This window comes from Paramisgurnus dabryanus, chromosome 7 (genome assembly GCF_030506205.2).
Source record: "Paramisgurnus dabryanus chromosome 7, PD_genome_1.1, whole genome shotgun sequence".
Lineage (NCBI taxonomy): Eukaryota > Metazoa > Chordata > Actinopteri > Cypriniformes > Cobitidae > Paramisgurnus > Paramisgurnus dabryanus.
Genome location: NC_133343.1, coordinates 24,308,843 through 24,333,740, shown reverse-complemented (window position 1 = coordinate 24,333,740; position 24,898 = coordinate 24,308,843). Strand labels below are relative to the sequence as shown.

General features: G+C 37.3%; 1 long non-coding RNA gene across 10 annotated transcripts; it reads left to right on the top strand.

Annotated features, from left to right (window-relative positions):
- The first annotated feature begins 20,531 nt into the window (after positions 1–20,531).
- Positions 20,532–22,605, top strand: LOC135757874 (uncharacterized). 10 transcript variants are annotated; one of them, XR_012337051.1, is made up of 9 exons: positions 20,532–20,623; positions 20,888–20,947; positions 21,052–21,161; positions 21,310–21,334; positions 21,439–21,548; positions 21,650–21,721; positions 21,821–21,902; positions 22,002–22,098; positions 22,179–22,605. It is a non-coding gene; the product is annotated as an uncharacterized lncRNA (long non-coding RNA). The 10 variants fall into 10 exon arrangements; XR_010536359.2 differs by having other exon boundaries at positions 21,434–21,548; XR_010536358.2 differs by having other exon boundaries at positions 21,263–21,334.
- The last annotated feature ends 2,293 nt before the right edge of the window (positions 22,606–24,898 follow it).

The following is a 24,898-nucleotide window of genomic DNA, read 5'->3' as shown; positions in this document are numbered from 1 at the left end:
GCACTTAAACATGGAAAAAGTCAGATTTTCATTGTATTTGACACCTAAAAAATTGCCACCTGCAAAAAAGCATACTTTTTTAAGTGTTACCAATTGAAGTCAGTTTTCACCTTAAATTTTTCACATAAACTGAAAAGATTTGAGATGATTTTACATTTTTCAAGTGTTACCAACTAAAGTAATATTTTTAAGCAAATCCAACTTTTACTATTTGCAGTGTATAGTAGTTGAGATTTGATAGTCTTACATCACTACAGTTTGTCATCCAATTGTATTTTTAAAACGTCTCTTGTTGTTCATTACAATTCGGCTAAACTTTGCTTGACACCGAGAGCCTCTAAACAACTTGTTTTACAGTAGTTCCCAGACAGGAGCACCAACGGTAAAGCATTTCCATACTGACAGGAGCAAATGAGGATTAATGTGAGTGGCAAATGAGTAATCAAACTGGCATATTTGGCACAGTGAAGGACGGAAATAACAAAAGCTTTCCAACACAACAAGCTAAAAGGCAAGCACGAAAACATAAACATGATGTAGATTAAATTCGTTAGAAATTATGATCCAGATATTGTTTACGCCAAGAAAAGATGGTGAGCATCATTCTGACACAGGGATTTATCGCAGGAATACAAGAAAGACAGACTTTATATTTCGGAAAAACAGATACCTTTGTTTCTCAAGTGGTAATGCTTAACTTTTCTTAATTGCAAGTCATTTTATGTTTTGGCTAATGCTTTGGAACCAACAGATTATGTTCAGATTTGTCCATCAGTAAAGTTTTTTGCCTTTACACATAAACAGTTTCAGTACACTCACACACACTGCTCAAAGACACATGTCGCTTTGGATAACGTGTCTGCCAAATGCATAAATGTAAATGCTTATTTCCTTTGTGGATATTTCACATCTCTGATGGTTTGCATTTGTGCGGAATCCTGACAAAATTTACTGCCACGTTTCTCTTTATTCTGAATCCATTATAGATGTAATATTTTGGTCAAGGAAAGACGGATATGAATGTCAATAGATAAAAGAATTCAACCAGGTGTGAGTACACATGTTTCCTCCGATAGCTCAGAGTGAAAATTATCATGGGAAGCTCCTAGAATGTTTGTTGACACACATCCAGACAGACAGACAGAAAGTCATTGAGTGCTAACTGCAGGCTGTTGTTTTATTCATAAAATACGAAACGTTACCGTAAATATATTGTGGTATTACATTAACGTTGATTCATTTAGCAAATAAGGTTGCATTAAAAGAGCCAGCAATAAGCATAGTACACAAAGCAACATTTGCAATTTAGTAATGAAGGAGTAAATAACATAAAATATGTGTTTTTATTTTGTTAGTTGTTTTAGGTAAATATTAAATTAATAAGTGGTAACTCTATTTTGATCTCATTTGTTTTTCTCTATTGTCATTGTTCTAGACTTTTCAGTACCACATACAGAGGCTTCAATCATGCTAAAGGTTCAATGAGCTTCTTAAACAGGGATGTGAATGGCATTATCTCTCCTCCTCTCACACGTTTAAGCCATGGCGATGCTTCCGAGGGCCACTGTTTAATCCCCTTTCTTGTATGAAAGCAGTGGTGGGGCCGCTGCATTGCTGGGCAGTGCGATAGTGCACCGGTGTGACAAGCCTGTAAAGTGCCATGCAGCCACCTTTGTGTGTAAAGAGTCTGTGTGTTTATTTACATTCTTGTCTTTCAGATACACCACAGAGTTATATTCTTGCCAGCAATCACTTCAAGAAGGTGTGACACCCACTACTGCTGTTATACTGCGGCTCTTTGCATCAGACATTAGACAGCATGTTTTGATGGGGGTGGGCATGCTGTGTGCCAAAATTTGAATGTTTACATTCTTTCTTTCTTTCTTTCTTTCTTTCTTTCTTTCTTTCTTTCTTTCTTTCTTTCTTTCTTTCTTTCCCACTAATGCCCCCTGGTGGCTTACAAGTCATACTGCACTTAACAAAACTGTACATGGTTCTCATTAGTGGACAGGGTTTGAAGTAAATCTGTTCATGCATGCATAGTTTTTCAACACTTTTGGTTTAACATATTTACAGAATATTCTTTGTGCAAAATGCTAATTCTGACTGCAAGCTGCCCCACCTGGTCTTTATTGAAATATGTTTTTTGTTTCAGTGGTATGAGGGTAACAGGAAACTCTTTTGATGGCCTCCAGAACACCTTCAGCACCTGAGTTAGGATGGAAGTTAAACTGGGTAAAGACAGACTACATCACTGTAATAATATTCAGAGGGCAAAAAGTCACAAGTAACATACACTCTCAGAAATAAATGTATATAAGTTGTCACTGGGACAGTACCCTTTCAAAAAGGTACACCTTTGTACCCAAAAAGTGCATATTAGTACATCAAAGGTACATATTGGCAGTTCAAATATACATATTTGTACATAAATGGTACACATTAAGACCTTTTTAAAGGGTATTATTGCCTCATGAGAGATTTGACAGTGTACATTCTTAAACTTACATGGCATAATATTTTTCATTTATTACAAAATACCTATTTACACTGTGAAAAGTAAAAAGTAGAATCAACCTAAATGACTTAAATTGGTTACACTTAAAAATGTTAGTTGTTTCAACTTAAAATTTCACTTTAGTGTCACTTTAAGTTAAATTTAGGTTGAAATGACTTTACTTATATTTATTTTTAAGTGTAACCAATTGAAGTAATTTTTTAAGTTAAAATTTTACAGTGCACTTTCAGCTGAAAAGTGAGGGGGGTCATTTACCCTTCAAGCAATCCGAGATATGTCCATCATCTTTCAGACGAGCACATTTGAAATTATTTTATAAATGTCTTTTTTATATTAATTTTATACATTTTCAACTTCTGACTTTAAAGTCCAAAAAGTGCATCCATCTATCACAAAAACTAATCACATTTAATCACACCTAAATATTGGCATGTAAATGGAAAAAAATACCCTTATTTTGATAAAATTTAGTAAATATAATTACAGTTATTGTTTATTACAGTACACTGTAAAATAAGTAACCTGGTTCCCTCAAAATTTCAAGTTAATTCAACTTAAAAATATTAGTTGACATTATTTACACCATTTTTTTTGAGTTACCTAATATTTTCTAATTTGAATTAACTTAAAATTTTGAGGCAATCAGGTAAATGTACTTTTTTAATTTGAACCCACAAATATTTTTTTTTTTTACAGTGTAGCACACACAAAACTTCTCAAACATTGTGTGAGTACTGCATTAAGATCTGTTTCACGTCTTCCTAGACTTAAATATTGACTGCAAGGCCTAAAAGCATGTGAAATGATAAATTTTTGTGACGATGCATGCAGCACTGGCTTGATCAGGTGCATAAAATGAGGTAAAAATTTGTATGAGTTTTTTTTCCACCAAAATAATTTAATCTAATTATTGCATTAACATGCCTACTTTAGTAATTCATTATGGATAAATAAGTATTTGAAAATAGGTTTTTAAATAAGGTTATTAAACGCAAGAATCTTCAGATTCCTATAGAGAGACTGCTCCACATATGCGTCTTTATGTCGAAAGTGTGCATTTGGATTAAAACATTAAATGAGTATGAACAAAAATATCCATTATCAAAAATGATCAAACGGTGAGTTTTCAGAAGGAGGGAGGCTGAGTATCCTGTTCCCATGCATGTGCTTCAATGCAACGCGGATTCCTTTTAGCCCTGAAAGCCAGAACCCTCTACAAACGGTGTCAAAGTAATAAGCAGTGACTTGAAATATGTGGCGTCATTGAACTGCGGTTTCTGTGACTAATGTTTTTATAATCCTCCTTTGACCGGTACCCTGTCTCTAGAAGGTAGCCTTTAAGGTCTACAAAATCTGCCTTTATTAGCATAATTTAGGTGGGCTTTCTATGCATGAGGCTTTGAAGAATATTAATAATAGTCAAGTTGTATTACCATCTCCGTTGAACTCTAATAATTGCGTGATGCCTGATGAAAGCAGAAGTCATTTGACTCGGATGGAGGGAGATAGGATTGTTTCCCTGTCACTGGCTCACAGATGCGTGCGTTTCATCACTTCCTTTTGTCACCATGTGGTCATATTCATTCATTCAATCAATTTTTTCTGTACACACTGGGAGGTTAGGACTACAAACATCTGCGTAGGGGTTTGTAGAGGTTGCATCCACTTGTAGATTGTAAGAGGATTTGTGTGTAGACTTTATTTTACAGTCTTTTAGTGTTTCTTTGCCTATATAAATGAACTGATTTGACTCTACAGACTGAGGACTGTATGCCGGGTGTCCTGCATATCAATGCAGCCTGCAGTAAAAATGTAGATGTGCTGTATAGAAAAGACCCTTCTTGCTTCATTTAGGGGAATCATTTAGGCCACACTGGTAAAACGGAAGCCCCCTTCAATAAATGTTTCAATGCTACAGTTCATTTTGCAGTGGAACCCCCCACAATCCCTGTAAATCTTGACCTTTTGTCGTGGCAGCAACAAACTTGTAATTCCCAGAACTCCTTTTGACAGCATGTTGTGCTATACGAGACAGCAGACCAGACTTATAGAAATCTAACAAGACTTTCTCCTCTGCGCTGCTTGTCTGGTTGAACGTTGAAGAAAGACATGTAACCATGGTGAGATGATTGTCAAGGTCCACCAAACGTTGGGGGAAATTTGAAAAAGGCTTTAGTTTCTTGGCCAGTAATAGATGTAAAGAATATTGAAGTACTACAAAAGGGTCGGGTACGGATCAGACCTCGGAAGAAAGTGGAACAGGTGGTCAGTGAAAACACAGAGGGAATGTGAAATCATTCGGTGGTGTAGATTTCACTGATAGGATCCCGAGGGGTTATTTGCTGCCTTGTTCCTTAGGAAGCACAAAATATTTAAAGTTCTTATGTCCTGGGAAAGAAAGGACAACATTTTCAACCAGTGGAAGACCTCACTCCGCAGGCCTCCATTTAACTGAAGATAACTGCAGACGGATCTACTCATGAGAACATGTTATGTCTCGGCCAATGGAGATATCACAGATAGAGTATAAGGAGATCTGCTTTTTGTACAGTACTAGTGTTTTTCCTCAGACAAAAGTCAGGCTTACTATAAGAAATGCACTGGAATTAATATTTTTTACATTATATAATTATATTAAGGCCGGGACTTTAACGCGTTAATTATAATTAAACATTTTTAACACATTTTAATCGCACTTATTTTTGCACCGCGGAACATTTCTCATTGGATGAGTTTCGGCGGACCGATTATACTGGAGCACCAACTAGCGTTCATGACTTCAGACAACAACAAACCACAGTGAACATGAACGAAGAAGCTGATGAGATCGCTTTGGTTGGCCCCGTGGATGGGATTTTTTTAAAATAAAAAACGAACGGATGGAAGCGGGGCGATAAGAGCATGGTTGTGTGTAAGCTATGCAACAAGGAATTCACATATCACCGCAGCACATCGAGCCTCAAGAATCATCTCAATGCAAAACATATAGCAGCTAGCGTGGACATTAGCCCGACTCCGAGTACAACGACTTGGTTGAACAAAAATAAACAATATTTTGTTGCTTAAGCTTATGTATTCAGTCATTATTCATGGTATACTAAAAATCCATGTGAAAAAATAACTTCTCAATGTTCTCAGGTCAAATATTTATATGTGATTAAAATGTGATTAATTTCGATTAATTAATTACAAAGCCTCTAATTAATTAGATTAATTTTTTTAATCGAGTCCCGGCCCTAAATTATATAAAGGAATTTAGAAGTTATGCATCACACGCGACTTACCTTTCAAGCAATCTAAGATACACATGTCCATCATCTTTCAGACGAACACGTTTGGAGTTATTTTTATAAATGTGCTTATAACGGTAGGGATCAGGGAATAACTTCTGACTTTGAAGCCCAAAAAAGTGCATCTATCTATCACAAAATTAATCCACATGCTCCAATGGGTTAATAAAGGTCTTTTGCTAATAACCGATGCAGTTAAGTAGGAAATATATTTATATTTAAAACTTTATAAACTATAATAACTAGCTTTTGGTAACGACGCCATCTTGGACTCACAGAAGTCAATGCACAACTTACCTATGGCAACCAACGCTCACTACTCTAAAACTCTTGCGTGAATTCAAGTTGGTGTCGTTACCGGAAGCTAGTTATTATAGTTTTTTTTTAAAGTCTGAAATATGGATATTCTTCTTACAGAATCGCATCGATTACCCACAGAAGACCTTTATTACCCATTGGAGCCATGTGGATCACATCTGTGAAGAAGGAATGCTCTTTTTTGGGTTTAAAGTCAGAGCAAAGACATTTACTTAAATAACTTCAAATGGGCTTGTCTAAAAAATTATGGACATATGTATCTCCAATAGCATGAGGGTGAGTAAATCATGGGGTCATTTTGATATTTGGCTGGAATGACACATGACAAAGTTTAGATTTTTGTCAGATAGTTTAGATGCCGATACCCTTATCTCCCTTATAGCCTACATTGTACATCTATTGTCGCTTTTCCATTGAATAGTACCCCACAGTTTGGTTTGGGTCGGGTCAGCTTACTTTTGGGGGCTCTTCCACTGGGTACAGAACGTAGTACCCTATACGTTTTTTTAGTACCACAACGGTCGGGGTTCCAACTTCCAAGCGACCCAAGCTGATACAAAAACGTGACGTGAAAACACTGTAGATCACTGATTGGTCTGAGAGAATTGTCACTACCAACGTCATCGCTATAATGTAAAAGATTAGCTTTACCCTCATGCTAGCTTGCGCTGTCTCAAGTAAACCTGTTGTTGTCGTCTGTGCTTTGTTGTAAGTTTCCAAATTCCCTTTTAGCGATGAAAAACATCCACAGGTTGTGAATCAGGAACATCATAACAGTTTTTTTTCAGACTTGCAGTTTGTGGCGGCACATTCGGGACGTGCACGTCGCATATATGCTTAAATGCAACTTAAATGAGGCTGAACGGAGCACGTCGACTGACCCCACGGATGTTTGTACAGAAACTGTCATGTGAGACAGAGGTAGTGATAAACCCCATTTGCAAATATCTATTTGTGGTGGTCAATTTTAATTTTGTGGCGGACTGATAAATAAATAAATGTAGGAATGTACAACAATGCTCTCACATGTATGATGTCATAGCTAGGGATGCACCGATAGGATTTTTTTGGGCCGATACCGATTTAAACAGACAACTTCTGGCCGATACCGATGCTGATACCGATATTAAACACTTGTATACAATACTATACAGTTGGTCTATTTGCTAGTTTTTTTCTGCATCAAATTATTTTTACTGAACATGGATTGGATCTAATTAACATTCAACTGACCAACATAATAAGAGAGGCACAAATGAAGCTAAAACAAATATAATAAGACAGCATGACAACCTTCAAAGGTGGTTTTTGCTATTCAGCATTTATTTTATTAACAACATTTACTTGTTTTTTTTTTTTTTTACATATAATGGATTTCTTTATGCAGTTAATTAATTAACAATCGGTATCTGCATTTCTTGTGCTATTGCCGACATGCAGATGGTTTCAAATTCATCAAAAATCGTCCGATAAATATCGGCGGCCGATACATCGGTGCATCACTAGTCACAGCAGTAGGCAGCACAAAAATAACATCACGCCTATAATCCCTCACACTCTGAAGTGTTACTAAACTTGATGGAAAAGCTAACCAAGCCAAAGTGAGGTGAGGTGAGCTGACCCGACCTGACCCAAACCAAACCGAGGGGTACTATGCAATGGAAAAGCTCCATATGTGTATCAATTTACACATGCTGTCCACAAGTAATTTTACATTTACATATGTATTTGGCAGACACTTTAATCCAAAGCAAATACAATGCATTCAGTCTATAAGTTTTAAATCGTATATGTGTTCCCTGGGAATTGAACTCATGACCTTTTGCCAACACATACCAATTTAGCTACAGGAACAATACATACTAGTATAACACTACAGTATAACACTATAAGTGAGTCTGGAACATGCACTGCTTTTAGTGCCTCTTCACATCTCTGAATGAAGAAAATAAAAGTTGTGTAGACCTACATATACCATTAAAGCATCTTCTGTGTACATGAACAGTGTTTGCGTATCCCCCTTCACCATTTTGTGTGCAATCATAGATTCATGATGACAGCCTACCTGAGGATAAGATATGGGAGATGTTTAGAGTAGATGCTTCAGGTGCGAGATAATCTGGCAGTTTAGTGAATCAGATCTTTTCAGGTTGAATAGAGGGATGTGCGTGTATGGTTCTGCTTAAGTGAGCCTGAAGAATCCATGTGGATCTTAAGTTGGGAGAATGAACCCCTTTCATCACTTGTAGCGTGCAGTTTGTCTCTCACACAGGAAGCTTTAAAAAAGATTGGATGCAGGCGCACTGTCTCTCACCTCCCCACCCTCTTTTCTAGACAATAGTGGCGCACACACATGATCATCCAACATGTCGCCAGTGTAACAGATTTTTAACCCTGGTGCTTATGTAATTACTTCTCATGATTTCCATTAAACATGCTTTAAAAAGTCTTGGGTAATAGTTATATGATAAAAAATATGCATCAGCAATTTTTTTTTTGCAAAGGATAGAACAAACATGCATGTCTTTCTTTTTTTTTAATCACTAGAGCCATGTGACAAAAACATTATCACGTGATGGGCTTGTTGATAGTGGCTGCTGAGAGGATCTCAATGGCTCTAAAATTCCCTCAAGACTACAACCAGGGGGACCTGCACAAAAAAAAGAGACCCTTATTAGGCCTTTGAGAGCACGGAGAGAATAATGGCTATTTAACCTCAACATCTAAACCCACTCAGACAAGATCTTGGAGAGACAAAAGGGCAGCCGAATTTAGAGAGAGCCCTGCATCAGGTGCTAATGAAGCTTGAAGAGCAGGAGAAATCCCAGCGGTGTAGTGCATCATGTTTCCCTCACGGCTTTTCTCAAGAACCGTTTTATCTGTCATCTAACCGTCCCTTCAGCCGTACGGGGATAGAATGGCGGTAGTTAAAGACGCGCAGTCAGAATCCGGGCTGTCAGAGGGGACCACCTGCATCGCCCCCATTTTCCTGTGGGATTATTCGGGGTGCGGGCCTGGGTCTGGGGGGTTGCTGGTGGAGGTCCCGGGGTAGAGAGTGAGTGGCGTGGAAAGCCGAGCTGGCGTGAGGTGCCAGGAGGGTTCTGCCACATACCGCACGCTCCCCGTGCTGCCTCTTCACAGTCACATCGGTTCCGTGCTGTGCAGCTGCCAACCCGTCTTTCATGGGCCGGCCGCCCGGCCTGTCTCTCCGAGGTGGGTGCTCTTTCACATTCAAAGCAGTCTCACAGAGTAACCGCACATTCCCATACAAAACCTCAAAGATCCCCCACGCACCCCCTCCTGCCCCACGCCAAGCTAGGCATAGCTTTCCCACCAGCAGCAGACCGGCGTGTTTACCACATACGCTAATGCGAAGGAGATGGGCGAAGTCCTTCCATGTAGTCACGTTCGGCAAGGGCACATTCCAAGCTTTGTGTTCGAGTTGACAGCCGAAATGACAAGTGTGGTCCGAAAACTGTTCGCTAGGTTTGCTGTTGAAGTTGTGTGTTGTGTCCTTTTATTTACTGATTATGGATACGTATGTTTGAGGGTATGATCATGCAGAAAGCTACAGGTGTTTATTATAAATAGTGTTTAGTAGTTATGATGAGTTTAAGTAATGTAAAACAGTAACACGTTACAATAAGGTTGTATTTATCGACATTAGTTAAAGGTGCAATGTGTAACTTTTAGAAGTATCTCTGGACAGAAATGCAATATAATATATGTAACTATATTATCAATGGTGTATAAAGACCTAACATAATAAACTATATTGTTTTTATTAGTTTAGAATGAGCCGTATTTATCTACAAACACCTACAGAGTTCTACAGAGCGTATTTTGTCCCTACGTTGTCTCAAGACGACGACATGTTTGTCATGTGTCAGCTATCGTAGCTTCTCATTGCGCTTCGAAATTAAGGTGGGTTGAAGTTCGCAATCTCACCACTTGAAGCTGCTAAAAAACCCCTGCCCAGTCTCACGAAATTTCGTTATATAGTCACATACTTTTTTGATTCTTTTTTCGTGATATTATCATGAATTTCTGCATTTTTTCGTGAACGTATAACGAATTCCTGTTTTCATGTTATTATCACGTATTGGTTACTCAACTGTTTTGTCCTATTTTTTTAACATTGTCGCTTCGGTTTAGGGTTAGATTTACATAAAATGACATCCCTACCCAAACCCAACTCTAACCCTAACGGCAGGCGACATTTAAAAAAATAAATCAGAAAAAAATAGTGTAAACCAATGTATAAAGTGACATTCTAATGCAAGCACCAAATCTAACCCTAAATCAAAGTGACAGTGGTTTAAAAATAGGAAAAAGCAGTTAAGTAACCAATACGTGATAATCACACGTAAACAGGAATTCATTATACAATCACAAAAAAACTTGGAAATTCGTGATAATATCACGAAAAAAGAATAAAAAAATGACGTGACTATATCACGAAACCTCATGAAACTGGGTAGGTTTCTACAGTAGTCCGAAATGGACAAACTGTTCTGTAGAGCGTGTTTTGTCCCTACGTTGTCTCAGATGACGACATGCTTGTCATGTGGTCATGTTTGTCATGTGCGGTTCGAAATTGAGGTGGGTTGCAATTTGCAATCTCACCACTAGAAGCCACTAAAAACCCCACATTACACCTTTAATGCATTAGTTAATGCAGAATGCAATAAAACCGCTCAACAAATTACAGCGCACCATTCCACGCATTGTAAACAATAATGGTGGCACTTTGAATACACACAGAATCCTAGTTTTCCTCATTTACTCTGTACTTCGTGATTAAAAAACAAACAAAAACAAAATAATAGTTTTGATGGCATTGAACCTGTGGTGGTTTTCTGTGGCGGGGAAGAAACGTAAGCAACTCGGGCGACGGAAAAATGACGGCTGTTGCTTGTTCTCACATGACAGCATCAAGCTTCTGTCATGCTAATACATTGACCCACAGGGGATCTTATGAAAAACTTTCCATTGTTTTACTCGAAGTCAACGAAAATCGAGCAGGACCAAAACATTTTACAGCTGATCGCTGTCAAAAAAGTTCAGCGACGACGTCCCAAGGATGACAGCAGCAATGACAGTGTTCTTAAAGGGATAGTTCGGCCAAAAATGATATTAAACCCATGATTTACTCACCCCCAAGCTGTCCGAGTTGCATATGTCCATCGTTTTTCAGACAAACACATTTTCGGATATTTTAGAAAATGTTTTAGATCTTTCAGTTGATTAAATGTAATGTTACGGGGTCCACGACCTTCAAGTCCAAAAAAGGTTCGTCCATCCTTCACAAAATAAATCCAGACGGCTCAAGGATGATAAACAAAGGTCTTCTGAGGGTAATCCGCGCGGTGTTGTTGTGGAAATATCCATATTTAAAACTTTATTAACGTAAATAAATACCTTCTGGTAGCGCCGCCATCTTAGTCGCGTCCGCATTCAGGATAAGAGCTTACGCAGCCTTAGGAGGCTACTCTGCTGCTGCTCTGTGCCCCCGCCCTCCAAATTTGTCATACGTCACTAAGAAAAGTGCGTACACTACGCTAATACTCTCTCCTGAATACAGAGGAGTCTAAGATGGCGGCGCTAAACATTTTCTAAAATATCCGAAAATGTGTTTGTCTGAAAAACGATGGACATATGCAACTCGGACAGCTTGGGGGTGAGTAAATCATGGGTTTAATATCATTTTTGGCTAACTATCCCTTTAATATGACAAAGTAAGTGTTTTCATTAATGCCATTAATGTTTTTTTTAATCATTGTATACCACTAGTCAACTAAATAAATATAACATGGCAAAGATGAATGCACATTTATATATTGATTCAATAGATTTATAGCATTTTGAAAAAAATAATGAATCAGTTTTTATAATAAATATTTGAAAATCTAATTATGTATTCAAATTTTTTATGTTATAATAACCTAAAGATGCTATGTGAAAGTTTGTAACAGTTTGTCACTTTCTTGGTATAGAAAACACATTTTACCCAAATTAGTCAAAATTGATTCATTGCGTTTTGGAACCAATCTCTTCAAATACAACCTTATTATAAAGTGTTACAGTAAAAAACATAAAATAGTAACTTGTAAAGGCAATTTGAATGCTCTGAGTCTGCAGCTAACACATATATAAGATCTTTTCCATTTTCAGAGTTGCCAAAATCGAGTTTAAACATTATTATAAAGTTAGCTAATAAAACTAACCATACCTACAAACCAAATACAATAAACTTTTTTTTTTCAACAGACACCACTACAATCACTCAGTCACTGTCTGTGGATGTTTTGCTTTATCTATCGTTGTTTATTTGTATTAATTTGATTTGTAAATCTTGAAAAACTGTCACCATCAACCAAAGGGAAACTCTTTCCAGGTCAGACAGTCTTCACATTCACACCTCATTCATTCATCACTCACGTGTCTGCCCACTTGTCTCATTTTTAAAATTAATAGTTTGCTTTGGTTAATTATCTTTGGTCCATCCATTTCTAAACCGTTGAACTATGTCGGACTCATTGGGGCCGAAGTCAATGTACAATGAGTCTTTTTGGACTTTGCTCCACATTCCCACAAACTCTCTAAACCAATAATTGTTGGCTTGCTTTTGTTTTGTTGCTGATTCAGCTAATTAGGGATTAACTCCAAGAGCCTTGTCTCGGGTTTGGCAGTGCCACCTTTTGATGGAGCAGTTCCTTTCAAACAGACCTTCATCAATTTCCCTTGGTCCTTTTCAAGGTGGCAGATTTGCAAGCATCAGCATCCCTGGACTGTGATTGAATCACATTTGAATAGAAGAGAACATCTGAACGCTCCCCGGTTTCTAAGAATCAGGTTGAATGCGTAAGGTGGGGGTCCTCTTAGATATTTATTATGGTTGCCTCTTTTAGAGTACTTGCCTTATGGCAGGTTTAAAAAAAATTCAGAGTGTGCTAGTACGCCCAAAAAACAGCAGGCTTGCTCCCGGGCACTCTGACATTCTAATCATAACCCTGATGGCGTGCCCGCTCCGAGCTGAACTCCACGCTCCTGCCATGCCAGCTCTCTTTGTGTGACAGGAGAAAGATGAAAATGGGATTAAAATGGTGGATAATGGAGGGAGAAAAATCTGTGTCACCCTGCAAACCGCTGAGAGCTATGGCTGCACTGGCATGCATGAGGAAAGTGTTTGAGGTTATGGGTGGAAGAGATTGATTGTATAAGGTTTCAAGTGAGCTGTTTCTCTTACATTTGTTTATTGTTGTATTCTCCCTTTTGTGCCTTAGTTTGTTCGTCTCATTTGTATCTCCTGGATGACATAAAAACAAAGGTCGATAGGCACATTTGAAAAGTCTCCTGGGTCTCAGATGTCTCTCTTGTGAAGCAGACATTTAGATGTATGCATTTGCAGATGCTTTAACTCAATGTATTCAATCTTTACATTTCTTTTTCAGTATGTGTGTACCCTGGGATTAAACCTATGACCTTTGCAAAGCTAATGCAATGCATTACCAGTTAAGCTACTGTACAGGACTTTACAATGTCATTGGCTCCTCATCTAGACCTTCAGAATATATATTTTATATAATATTTATGAAAAATATTTCAAATTGTGTTCAAAATTATTCTTATCAATATTTGAGGTATAGTAGCACATACTGTATGCTAACAATTGGATTATTTATATATTTTTTAAGAAAAAAAAATGGATACATTGGGAACACCACTGGGATCACTACGGCATTTAAAGAGTAACCACCAAACACATTTTTTTCTTCTGGGCTTGTCTAAATTTGGACAAGATTAATAATTTTCCCTTTGCGAGATATTCCATTTGCATCCGAGTCCTACATTTCTATAGCCAGGAAGGATCGCTGAGATTCACGAAGATCCTCGTGACAAGACTATAGTGGAATTCCAGGCCACTTGACAGCTCTCACCCTTTTGATTGTTTGCTCTGGCCGTGGTAATCTAATAAATGTTTAGGACTATAATCAATTTGCAATGCTTGACGGGCATCTCCGTGATTCAACTTGTAAAAAAAAGAAAAAGAAATACAAAAAGAGTGAGCGTAAGAAAAATAGTCTGGCAAATAATGGCTCCCGGAGTATAAATCTTATTCATGGCACACAAAGTGGTCATTGGGCGAATAGAGGCAAGAGCCGTGGCGCTCTCATTATCTGCTTGGCTTTTTTGTGAAGGGTTCTGGGATTGGCTCCCTTTGTGCGAAACAGCAGGTAGCAGAAGAGTGTCAGGTCAACTCGAGGGCCCCCACTTACCACCCCATCCGCACGCTCATTCTTCCAGAAACCGACCTGTACTCCGATGCTGTGAAAGAGCGGAGAGATTTATCTGAGAGGTCATCCAGTGCTAAGCATTTTGTTTATTAGGGTTGTAACTTTAAGGATTATGTAGCTATTTTCTACAATATTCATGTTTTTAACTGTGACATTTAGCTCTTTTGCGTCAAATATATGTGAATTCATCTAGTGTTCCTGGTAGAGCATTGTGCTGGAAATGCAAAGGTCATGGGCTTGATTCCCAAGGAACACATACTGATAAAAAATAGCTTGAATGCACTGGAAGTTGTTTTGGACAGAAGCAACTGCCAGATGAATAAATGCATACACTTATTGATTATTAACCCTTGTAATCTAGCATGTCTCATTTTGAGTTTCTAAACAAATCTCGCCAATCTTTTAAACTGTTCTCAGACTTACCAAGATACCAAAATCATCATTTCTCTGCACTTTTGCATCATTTACATCATTTTTTTCTTACTGATTGTATATTTTTCATGCATATAAGTTCTGTGGTTGTCAACATTAAGGGTCTAGTCCTGAATGACATGCTTGATCTCGGCTTAAAGTTGCTGTATAGCTGTCATTGCTGAAGCTGCATCCGAGCAGCCCGGGGTGTCAAGAACCCGTTCATTACAGAATCCCAGACGGCCTTTTTATTCAGATTATAGTTGCACACTTCCTTTGATTTGCCTTGTCTCTGCCTTCACCCTCATAGTAGAGAGAAGCGTCAGCCCTGTGGGAGGCTAGCTGCTCTCGCAGGATATAGAATGGAGCTTCCCACTTAGCGCTGCAGCTAATCGAATAACAGCCCCAGCATGGTGCCCAGCGTGAGTGCTCTCCCAGCGGGATGGTGAGGGCCGCTCGACTGGGGTCTGCAGGTATTTTTCATCCCGCCTGGCAGGCGAGCTCCAGCATCCTGCTGCTGGAAATTAGTCGTCGACTGGCCTTTCTTTCTGTTGATGTCAGGCGTGGGCCCCTGATGAGAGATTTGTAGTTATGATAACTCGATTAGGCCTCGGGCTTGATGGCATGGTGGCAGAGAGCCAGTGCGGGGAGACTCCTGCTCCTATGGGGAACAATGTTTCCATTTCCACTTACCCATAGCTGCAACCTTAAAACTGATGCTTTAAGATAAATTGCTCCTTTGGATGATAGCCTTTCTATAGGAAAGATATTTTCTATTATTTCTCTAACACAGCAATACATTAGAGAGCAGGTTAAGAATGTATTGAGAGTCTTGCTTCGATTTTTTCTCATGAGAAAAGCTTCAATCTCAAATGTTTCCTCTTTAGATATCTCAACAGTGTATGAAACTTTACTCATATTTACTTGAATCAACAACTAAAACGTAAACTTTATTTCTAAGCTCAAATGTATATGCATGTAAGAATTTAAAGGAGTACTCCGCTTTCATAAAAAATCCTGAACATTTAGGGGAGAGCGGGGGCACAATCTAACGCTTTTTGGCTCAATCCAATGCAAACGTTACATCTTACCCCATAGGTGGGGTTATTTGTTACAGGCAGGGGGGTAAGTTGTAACACTTGCTAAAAATTAAGTTTGCAGGCAAATATTTCAATACTATTTTGTCTATATACTTGAAGTGGATATTGTTTATACATCTGTCTATAATAGACGAGTAACTACACTATTCATCCCTCATCTAACAATAGTTCAATTATAAATGGATACAAATGTCTAAATATGTGAGAAAAGCAGCACAATTATGACAACATATTATTTTTAATATGTGACTAGTCTGTAAAAACCATACTAAAGTCTCATAATCAAATTCTGAGATAATGAAAATCATAGTCTGATTTTAGCCATTGATTTCATTATTATTTCAATCTTTGACGTGACCTTATTCAATCAATATTAAAGATATGACTAAATTTTTTTTTTGACACAATCATTTGTGTGTAGCCTATTTAAAACAACGGCAAGAATGACGCTAACGTTAGCTGTTTTCATATCATTACTGCTGAGGGGTTAGTTGTAACACAGCGTTACAATTAACCCCGCTGGGTGAAAATATGTTCAAGCATACCAAAAAAGTTGCTAAGAGCTGCAGACATAAAACGATGCTATGTTTAAATCAACAAGACACTGACACTCTAAAAACAAATGGTGCTATATAGCACCAAAGTGGTTCTTTGCTCGTAATCATAGAAGAACCATTTTTAGTGCCATATAGCACCGGTGAAGCACCAGTGAAGCACCCGTGCAGAACCATATAGTGCTGTGTAGAACCATATCTGGTGCTATATGGTCCCTATATGGTTCTACACAGGTGCTTTACAGGTGCTTCACCGGTGCTATATGGCACTAAAAATGGTTCTTCTATGATAACGAGCAAAGAACCACTTTTGGTGTTATAAAGCATCATTTGTTTTAAGAGTGTAAAGAAAACAAATCCAAAACCCAACTCAGAAAAAAAAAATTGGATGAAATATTTACTTACATGCCACCAAAACACTCTTTAATCAATAACTTTATGGAAAAATATTATACATTTCCATAAACTTGCAGAAGACGTCTTTTGTAAGCATGAAAATGTACCGGAAAAACAAACGGTCCGTGTTACAATTAACCCAGCGTTAGTTTGTGCCCCACGCACCCCTTCTCACCTCATCTTATCCAAGAAGTTTATGTCTTTCTTTCTTAAGTCGAAAAAAAATAATGTTTTTTTGAGGAAAATTTTTTAAACACTGGAGTGGTAGTTCCGCATAGGTCATGTATTTTTTGGCCAAAAATGACGATTGTTTTTCTATTTTGCTATGTTTTTCTATGCTATTTTATACTGCATCAAAACTTTGAACTAATGTGGACCTTTAAAGTCCACTATATGGAGTAAAATCCTGGAATGTTTTCGTCAAAAATCTTAACTTCTTCTCGAACAAAAAAAGACATTAACATTGTGGATGACATGGGAGTGAGTAAATGATTTTTTTAATGAAAGGAAAATATTCCTTTAAGTTGCTTTGGATTTGAGTGTTGGCTAATTGCATGCATGTAAATTTGCATCTTATCATAAGCTATTAGAAAACAATTGTCAAACTATGTACCCCAGCTGTGACTGGGGCAGTACCCTTTAAAAATGTACCATTATATACAGATATGTATACATTTGGTACCAACCAATATGTACTTTTTGAAAGGACACTGCCCCAATGATAGCTGGGGTACATATTTTTTGACACAATACACATATTTACTACTGTATAAGTTACCCTGAACGACAAAACTAGTCACACAGGTATTTGTGGCAAAAGGCCTTTGTATGGGTCTAAATTATTATTATTTTTTTAATACCAAAAATCATTATAGGATATTAAGTAAAAATCTTGTCCCATGAAGGTTTTTTGTAAATTTCCTAGCTTAAATATATAAAAATCTATTGATCATTAGTAATATGTGTTGCTAAAGACTTAATTTGGACAATTTTAAAGGCATTTTTCCAATATTTTGATATTTTTGCACCCTCAGATTCCAGATTTTCAAATAATTGAATCTCGGCCAATATATCTTCACATATTGTCTTATAGTTACATACCATACATCATTGGAAAGCTTATTTATTCAGCTTTCAAATAATGTATAAATCTCAATTTTATAGTCCAGTGTCACATATAACAATAACTGCGTTGTTTCTGTCTATATATTCCAAGGGACATAAATATTTGTCAGTAATTTACAAGGAAGAAGAACCCAAATGCAGACACGAAATGCAAATGATGATTTATTAACAAAGGGAAAGAAAAAAAAACACGAGGGGCAACAAACAGGATAACAATTAAGTGGACAAATAATCACAACGGACATAATATAGGACTGAAACTCACTGACTAAAGACAGGACCATGGTACAACACGCAGGACGAACCCATAATGAGTGACAAACACAGGGCTCTTAAATAAGACAAAGTAAATTACATACACCTGGAAAATAATCACACGTAAGGGACCGGGGAAAAAGTGACGAGACACTGGAAACACGTGGCAAGATACACACAATAAAAAGCCACGTGTACCCAAACAGAACATTGTACTGTCGGGACCCTGCCATACAGAAATGCCAAACAAGGATCTGGCAGGATCCCGACAATATTTGCACTCTAAAATGGCTGGGTTATTTTTGCCCCATAATGAGTAAATACAGTATTGGACATAACACATGTTTGGTTAAAAATTACACCGTGCTGGGTTAAAAATGACCCAATGTTGGGTTAATGTTATGCAACCATGTGGTATAATATTCCAGCAGTTGGGTTAAAACAATGCATTGGGTCATTTTAAACCAGTGGTGTTTTGTCCAATGTTTACCCATTATGAGTAAAAAATAACCTAGCCATTTTTAGAGTGTGGTAAATTTCAAACAAATGTTACATTAGCAATGTCAGGCAAAAACTATTAAATGAATATATGAATATTTTTGGCATACAAAAACTTCAATAGCATCCCAGTGCCTTTTTCATAGCCACAGTGGTATTATTATCCTGTAAACTACTCTTCAGGAGATTACTCAACACATTGAACAGCCATTAATGTTTCTTTACCCATAGGGAGTCCTGCTAGAATTTCTCCTATGCGAGAGAAGTGGGAACTTATTGGTGCACAATACTGTTTTCTGCCCTCTCGAATTATCTGTGGCATGGCGTTTAGGGGCCATTCAGTCAATTAACTTCACATCTCCGCTTTACCAAACAACAGTGTCCAGCAATATGGGCAGGCTAAAGACCAAACAGAAGCCTCCCCTTCCCAGTTCGGCTATTGAAGACCTTCAGAAAAGACACCAAACAAAGGCCAGCCCTTCTCTGTCTCGATGACTCCTCTCTTTGTTGCTCCTTCGGCCCTCATAAAGGAAGAGGGACGCTCTTGTTTGCCCAGGAGGTGGTTTAATGGCCCTGGGTGCAACAATGGGGCCACATTCAACCTCACTAGAGAGACTCATTGTATGGGACCGCTACCAAAGAGCCGGGTCCAGGGACATTCCCACTGGGTCTAGTGAATGGCAGCGAGGCATAGGGGGTAGACTCAGGGGTAGAAAGGCGCCATTGAGGTGATAGGCAGGTTCCATCTGCCCCCAGTGCCTCCTCACCTAGTCTTTCGAGAGGCAGGGGCCTCTCCCGCCACAATGGGCAAATTTAGTGTGTCGGGGTGGCTTAAAATGCTCACTTTAGAAGGAGCCATTGAGGGAAATATCAACACCGTGGATGGGGGTATTGGTTTATTCATCCATTCCGGCCCCTTTCCATTGACTAAGTTCCTTTTCCTTTCAGTTCCTTTCTCCCTTTCTCCATTCAGAACGCTTCTCTCATCCCGAAAACTTCAGACCATGCTATTTTTCCCATACCTTGCAAAGGGGCGGATGACAAGAATTAAGTTAGTTCTGCCACAACCCATCGTTTTTGTGTCTTATTCGTTGTGGCAGGTATCAGGGATAGTTGTGAAATGGACCATTAATCAAAACTTTACAAAAATTTAAGGGGCAGATGAGGTACGGAGAATAAATATGCATGATTTTTTGAACACTGCCATTCTAAAACTTCTCACGTAACTACACTGTCAGAAATAGGGGTACAGTAGGGGTCCATTTCTGTCCCCCAAGGTACAATCTACATAAAAGTACCCCAAAGGGCCCATTATTGGACCTCAAAGTACATGTATGTACCTTTTTGAGGGTCAAAAAGGTACATATTTGTTCCCAAGCATTAAAAGGTACATTTTTGTACCATTTCTTTTAAAGGATAAGGTACAATGCTAAAAGATACAGCCTCTTGTCATTTTTTTATTTGTTGTTCTAGACAACTGCTGTAAATCTGGTCAATAAAGTAAGTAACCATTGTGTCAATTTTGTTTCCTTTAGTTGGGCACATGGGTCTTGAAGTAGTGTTAGTTTTCTTCTGTTCATTGACAATGTGTTTAATTTAAAATTTTAATTTGAAATTTTAATGAAAAAAAGTTAATTTCAATTCATAAAAACTGTGCTGTGAACTCAAAAACTGCAATTGATAAACCATTACTTACAAACTAAATAAATACTGAATAACTAAATCCCTCACACACAATGGAAAAAACGCGCTTTTATTTTGACACGCGCCCATCCCCCCACATCTCACGGTCTGACTGGAATCGAGTTTCACAGAGCAACGCAACAGGAGGATGACACAACAGTTATAAGAGCATTAACAGGTAAACACTGGAAAATCCTTCCTTCATCACCTTTAAAGCATTTTTAAACTTTAAAAATGTGTTGTTTGTCGTGACTCTTCATTTTAATACTGATTCGGTTACGGTAATTTGTGTAAAGTTGTATACGACGTGACAACGCGACATTGACACAGCACTATTGCCTCATTTTAATAGACTCATTTTAATGAGCTGGTTAATGTTCATTAAGTACACCACAGTTTTGTAAGTGGAGAAATAATTCATATTTGTGTGTTTTTCTCTCAGTAAGGACTAACATTAACTGACTGTCTGTCCTCAACCAAAGTCATTCAAGACCTGTAAAAGGTAACATTACCACATTTATTAATGTATTTTTATGTTGTTTGAGTACACCATAGTTCTGTAAGTGAAAAATAATCCATATTTATGTGTGTTTTCTCACGGTTTAGCACAAACGTTTCCCGCGCAAGTTTGAATCTCTCTCAGTCAGGGGAGATTAACTGACTGACTGACTGTCTACATGCCACCAAACAGTAATTTATACAGAAACCTTTTAAAGGTAACTTTACCACATTTATTCATTAATTTATTATGTTGTGTGAGTACACCACATTTCTGTAAGTGGAAAAATTAATTTATATTTGTGTGTTTTTCTCTCAGTAAGGACTAACATTAACTGACTGTCTGTCTGTCTGTCTGTTCTCAAGCAAAGTCATTCAAGACCTGTTAAAGGTAACATTACCACATTAATTAATGTATTTTTATGTTGTTTGAGTACACCATAGTTCTGTAAGTGAAAAATAATCCATATTTATGTGTGTTTTCTCACAGTTTAGCACAAACGTTTCCCGCGCAAGTTTGAATCTCTCTCAGTCAGGGGAGATTGACTGACTGACTGACTGTCTACATGCCACCAAACAGTAATTTATACAGAAACCTTTTAAAGGTAACTTTACCACATTTATTCATTAATTTATTATGTTGTGTGAGTACACCACATTTCTGTAAGTGGAAAAATTAATTTATATTTGTGTGTTTTTCTCTCAGTAAGGACTAACATTAACTGACTGTCTGTCTGTCTGTCTTTTCTCAACCAAAGTCATTAAAGACCTGTTAAAGGTAACATTACCACATTTATTAATGTATTTATTATGTTAAGTGAGTACACCACAGTTCTGTAAGTGAAAAATAATTTATATTTGTGTGTTTCTCTCTCAGTAAGGACTAACGTTAACTGACTGTCTGTCTGTCTGTCTGTCTGTCTGCTCTCAACCAAACAGTCATTCAAGACCTTTCAAAGGTAACGTTACCACATTTATTAATTTATTTATTATGTTGTGTGAGTACACCACAGTTCTGTAAGTGGAAAATAAATTTATATTTGTGTGTTTTTTCTCAGTTTAGCACAAAAGTTTCCAGCACAAGTTTGGATCTTTACCATTGAGGGTGGCTGACTGTTCTCGACCAACCATCATTCACACGCAAAAACTTTAAAGGTACCACATTTATTTATGTTGTGAGTATACCATAGTTCTGTCATTGGAAAATTTATTCATATTTTTGTGTTTTCTCACAGATAAGTATGAACGTGCCCAGAGCAGTTTTCGATCTTTACCATTAAGGAGGCTGACTGACTATCCTCTACCACCCGTCATTAACACAACAAAAACTAAAGAAATGTTACTCCATATGGACCTATTCATTTACTCATTATGCTGTGAGTACACCACAGTTTTATCAGTGAAAAAATTTATATTTGTGTGTTTTCTCACTGCTTGGCAAGGACAGATGTGGCCCTGTTAAAAATGTTTAAATGTTGTTTGGTTAAGGAACAGCACACTGATTCTGTTTTAAAATATTCCTGTTTGGACAGTCTGTTAAAGTCAAAGGAATACTTGATATATTTCTAAGTAAAGTGTAAATCAAAAAATTAGTTTTTAATGTTGTGACTGAACACAATGTTGTGAATGATTTGGACTGAACAGCACACTTCTGTTTTATATCTGAACCTTTTGTAAAATAAATGATTGTTCATTAAACTCACTGTGTATTTTATCTTTTCTGTTATCATTTTTTTATACTAATGTTTAAAATTGACCTTTACTCTAAACAATTGGCTAAACCAACACAAATACACTGAGTCATATGCACTTATAATTTAAAGTTTACAATATTTAGATTGAGATATATGTATAAGTTTTAAAACCATGAGTGTACCCTGTCAAAGCCAATTTTGTACCCTTTTTGAAGGGTCCATATTTGTACTGTTAAATAAAGGTACAAAATTGTCACTAGAGGTACAAAACTGGTCCCTTAAGGTACAAATCACAAGGGTACAATTTTGTACCCTCTGCCAAGGGTACAAAAACTGTACCCTTGAGGGTACAGCCCCAGTGACAAGCCATTGTACCCCTAAAGGTACAATTATGTACTTTCTTTTCTGAGAGTGTATGATTTCATTCATACTGGACATGTATAGCAGCCCAGTCTCACGAAATTTCGTTATATAGTCACATATTTTTTTGATTCTTTTTTCGTGGTATTATCACGAAATTTCGTGTTTTTTCGTGATCGTATAACGAATTCCTGTTTTCGTGTGATTATCACGTATTGGTTACTCAACTGTTTTGTCCTATTTTCTTACCATTGTCGCTTCGGTTTAGGGTTAGATTTACATAAAATGACATCCCTAACCAAACCCAACTCTAACCCCAACGCCAGGCGACATATAAAAAAATAAATCAGAAAAAATAGTATAAACCAATATATAAAGTGACATTCTAATGCAAGCACCAAATCTAACCCTAAACCGAAGCGACAATGGTTTAAAAATAGGAAAAAGCAGTTGAGTAACCAATACGTGATAATCACACGAAAACAGGAATTCGTTATACGATCATGAAAAAAACACGAAATTTTGTGATAATAGCACGAAAAAAGAATCAAAAAAATACGTGACTATATCACGAAACTTTGTGAGACTGGGTAGCAGTAGCAGCATAGATGGTACTTAGTACAAATTTTACCTTCTAAATTCTGACAAAAATATCAAAAGTACCAGTACTGCCAAGGTATTCCTCAAAATACATTTGAGCATCATCAAATACAACAATTTGTATGCATCAATCATGGTTTGATCATATGATTACACAGCTCTATGATAAGGCTCATAAAATACCCACAAACCTTACAGAGAAGTATTATGTGTGTGTTATGATTCAGTCATGGTATCAGATACCATATTATTTTAATTGGGTTACACTTTATTTTACGCTGTCACTGATGCAGTGAAATTACATTAAGTGTTGAGTAATAATGATAACAACATGTACTTACTATAGGCTTAGGGTTACTTGTAATTATGCATAATTTACTGTTATTACTATAGTAATAACATGTATCATGTGGCAAATTCACCATAAAATAAAGTGTAACCTTTAATACTGTTGTACCATGAAATACCCTGGCACATATAAAAACAGTAGTACCATAATATGTTTTGATACTATTTTGAATATGCAGTGGTGGCCAAAATTATCAGAACACCTGAAAATATTAACCCTTTTTGCCCTCAAAACATGATTTCATTTCATAATGATGGTTGCTCTGAGCACAACAAATATCAAATGAAGTAAGTCGTACTGTTTATATCCACTTTTAACCTTAGCAATAACAGCACTGCACAACAGCATCTCTCTGGCATAGTGTCAATATATAAATCCTCAGAACTTCATCAGTAATGTTACCCACCTGCATCTCAAGCCCTCAAAGACTATCCTTTCAATGAACAAGTGCAGTTTATTTTCCAACTCCCCACAAATTTTCTCAATGGGGTTGAGGTCTGGACTTAAATGGGGGCAAGTATGGAGAATGAACTAAATCTCCTTATGATGGCCACCACTGTATATACAAATCATCATCATGCTCTACAAACTATAGAATAGAGCCATCATTAGAAGATTTTGGTCATTTTTTGTTACATACTTTTTATTTACTCAACCTCATTCAATGTCTTCATCTGAACACAAGAGAAGTTTTTTATAGCCTAAATTGTATAATTTAAATACCTGTCACTTTATGTTTAAACCTCCCAACATGTAGAAGTTCTATTGTAAAAGTAACCCAGATGGGTTAACAAATGTTTTCTGAGGCTAAATGAATAATGCAACATGATCTCACAAAGTTCCGTGGGATAGTCACAGAATTTTTTGCTCATTTTTCCGTGGCATTCTCATGGATCTCCGCATATTTCCGTGGCCCTGCCACAGACTTTCTTTTCCGTGGCATTCTCACGGA